Source organism: Pinus tabuliformis, chromosome J (genome assembly GCF_031772625.1).
Source record: "Pinus tabuliformis cultivar Carrire ecotype Pingquan chromosome J, CPIR1, whole genome shotgun sequence".
Lineage (NCBI taxonomy): Eukaryota > Viridiplantae > Streptophyta > Pinopsida > Pinales > Pinaceae > Pinus > Pinus tabuliformis.
In genome coordinates, this window is record NC_142295.1 from 1,333,436,599 (window position 1) to 1,333,440,222 (window position 3,624).

The 3,624-nt window shown below is 38.2% G+C and overlaps 2 non-coding genes across 2 annotated transcripts; both read left to right on the forward strand.

Annotated features, from left to right (window-relative positions):
- The first annotated feature begins 2,901 nt into the window (after positions 1 to 2,901).
- LOC149232272 (U4 spliceosomal RNA) lies at positions 2,902 to 3,047 on the forward strand. The gene has a single exon (XR_016248542.1). It is a non-coding gene; the product is annotated as a U4 spliceosomal RNA (small nuclear RNA).
- An 11-nt stretch (positions 3,048 to 3,058) lies between these two features.
- On the forward strand, positions 3,059 to 3,199 carry LOC149232273 (U4 spliceosomal RNA). Its single transcript, XR_016248535.1, has one exon. It is a non-coding gene; the product is annotated as a U4 spliceosomal RNA (small nuclear RNA).
- Positions 3,200 to 3,624: the final 425 nt, after the last annotated feature.

The window sequence follows — 3,624 nt, forward strand, 5'->3', positions numbered from 1 at the left end:
TTATTATTGTTATGTCACCTCTAATTATATTATGACCCCTTAGACTCCTATACATTGAAAGGAGGTCTTGTCATTTGTATCATCCAAGAATTGTTCATTTGTGTAATGTAAAGGAGGTTTCCCTCTCGAAGACGTTGAATTCTAAGACGTTGATCTATCTTTTTTATCTTTTTGTGAGCTGGTTTCATAACACTCATGCTCACAACATTTAATCCTCTTCAAACCTCCTTTATCTCAAATGAAACATTTTTCTTATGTAATTGCAACGTACCATTGTTACTTAGTTTTAATAGACTCCAGCCAAAAGCTTCCACAACCATAGCACCCTAGCTTGCTTCAATATCATAAGTGACCCATTACACGCCCCTCCTCCCCCTCGACAAATATGCTGCCCACAAAAGTTCCATTTCCTTAAGTTCTAAAAAGTGTTTATGGTCTCCATTGCACACTGATCCTAACTTGATTTCATCCTTTAAATATCTTGTTCATTTATTCCTACCAATGATTCCAACAAATGGTGGTTCATTAGACTATGTTGTGCTTTTGTTGCCTCATGTTCACAATCTTTAGATCCTATCTAAAACTCATTTATCTCACACTAAATGCAAAAAAATCTTATGCCATAACAATGTGCCAATGTTACCTCAATTTTACATATAGTCTAGATAAAGCCTTCCACAACCATAACACCCTAGCCCACTTCCAATGCTCATTTGTTACTAGAGCCAAGAGTAGAGATAGCAAGAATAACATTGAACCAAACCATAAGACATTTCCAATAAACCCACACACATAACACAACTCTTTCATTGTATTGAACATAATTATGTTGAGTGATGGATGAACTTAAACTCATTATCCACTCTAAATTGGATGACATCAATAATTTTAAAATCATTGTTCCACTAGATCCCTCTTAAAAAAATTCACATTCTCCAAACTTACTCAAAGGATCATTGTTTTGACTTAAGAATTCAAGAAGGTATATTTTCTCATGTTTTATGAAAGCAAAATGGGGAGGTTGCTTGATAGGCTATCCTAAGAGCTAGGTTAAATGAAAGGTTATATAAAGCTATTATGGGCTATATGCTTCTTGTTTCTCCCATAAATTTGTAATGCACTAAAAAATTTATAACATATTTCAACATCTATGACATATATGTTGAATCCTCGACCACCATCACTTGTCATACTCTTTTTATCTTTACAACAATTAAACCTTTGTACACTCCTATTACTTCTACCTCATTGTTGTTTGTGTCTTTGAATTCCCAAGCACACTCCATTTCCTTTTTCCTTCAAAATAAAAAACAACCTACCACACCTACATCCTCCTTCTCACAACCTACCACACCTACGTCCTCCTACATATTATAATGCCTTAAACCCCTAGATCCTTGGTGGTCAATTACATGTTCTGTACTGATTAAAGTGTATGAAAAAAACTCATTTGTTTTAGTCATATGATATCATAAAAACATTTGTTTAGCTCAAAAAGACCTTTTTTTATATGACGTTCTCTATTGAGGCAGCAAATTTGCCCGAACAGCAGAAAATCACCAGAATTTGACCATTTTTTTCTCAAAAAATCTTATAGTAGGAGTGCTTGAATCATGGTTTTGATGGTGGAAATGGATTCAACACCATTAAAAACCCCCGGGGCACACAAAATCTTGAAACTTGATAGATGTAACCCAGATTTTCGAAAATTTCTGCCAGATTTTATCAAAATCTTGTCGAAATTTCCATTATTTTCCAAACAAATTTAAAGAACTATACATTTTTATAAGCCTTTTATCTTAAATGGTACTACGCTAACTCTTGTGTTTCTTTTGCCTAAATGTCTTTTCAAGGGTACTAACACGTCTTTTGATATCATGTGTTTGCTAAAAGTTTTGTGGCCCTCTTCTTCCCTCTAATACATCATCTAATGGCCATCTTAAAAGATGCACTTCATTTCTTCCTTACTAAATGTAGAGTTATGTGTAACACAACTTCTTATCAAAGCTGAAGGTTTTGTTTTTATCACGTCTAAATTAAACGTAAAGAAGTGCTTTTATTTATTTCATAAACAAATGAAATAATGTTATGTCTAATCTTAAACATAATTTATTGTGTGTTTTTCATGGTACGATATCTCACAATTTGTGTCAATCATGTTGCTTAACTCTAAAAGGTTTAAGTGGATATGGTGTTCTTGTGTCAACTCTTGGATTACTAGGAGCCCAGCGAGTGCACTGTACACTGAAAAAGCTAGCCATGTGTTGCCACTCTAGCACGGAGTTGTCTATAATGCGACTTTTTGGAGATTCCGGTGACGGAATCCGGCGGAAGAAATTGAGGTTAAATCTTGATTTGTTGCAGTTAAAATGGTTTTTTAACTGCATATTTGGATTCAGCACCCTGAAAAACCCCTGGGACGCTTTCATTGTGCAGAAACTAGCTATCAAACTTGCGATTTCAATAAATTCCTGCGGGATTTCGACCAGAAAAACCCGCCGGAAAAGCTTTCAAAAAATCGCGTTAGACAACTGCCTCTAGCACGCTTCCCACTTTGAAGAGTCCTATCAATTAGGAGAGGCCTTGCCACTAATTTAGGTGAGATGAAGACAGCACTGCGATAATGCCCCCTATTTTTTTACGCTAGAAACAAGTTTTAATGGTTGCCCTCATACACTTAGAGGTGGAGAATTCTCGAGAGCCTACTCTGGAACGATGGGAGGGATCTCACCAAACCTTGAGCTCTACCTCATGGATCCATACGTGATACAACCCACCATCGGACGGGAAGCTTTTTCCATCGGTTGTTCAATTTATGCATTATGTTGTCCCACATGTAAAAGAGGAATGGAAGGAGCCTTCAGGGTGGGTATATCTTTGTGAAGGAATTACAATGACATCATCTTTGCGCTTGGGGCAATGACGCAGCTAGTGAGGCAAAACTGAGGCGCGTCAATTGCTGGTTGAAAACTATTTCCAACCCCTCGTTGGCCTGGGCCACGCCTTGGCCCTCGAGAGTTTTTGAAGGGCTCGCTTTCAGTTCGGGCATGCATTAAGCATCTTTGCGCTTGGGGCAATGACGCAGCTAGTGAGGTAAAACCGAGGCGCGTCAATTGCTGGTTGAAAACTATTTCCAACCCCCCTCGTTGGCCTGGGCTACGCCTTGGCCTTCGAGAATTTTTGGAGGGCTCACCTTTGGCTCGGGCCCTAACAATAGTCAATTTCAAAATTGCTGGTTGAAACTTATTTCCAACCCCCTCGTTGGCCTGGGCCACGCCTTGGCCCTCGAGAATTTTTGGAGAGCTTGCCTTTTGGGTCGGGCCCCAACAAATCTGAAATCTAAATTGCAGAATCTTGTTTACCAATGGATCACAGCTAGATTTGAAAGCGACTTTGTTCTGTTTCTGTGCGCGCATGTTAAAGCAAGTTTGGTAGAAGTGAACATTGCCAGCCTTTCACTGTCACTACCCAACCAAAATCGTAATTGAAAAGAAACTTTTAACTTGCAGTAAACTGAGAATAAATTGAGATTCAAGTAATGTACAGAAGGAAGGCAGCAGAATAACAACAAATCCAAGGCATCAGCAGAATAACAACAAATCCAAGGCATCCTTGAGACCATTT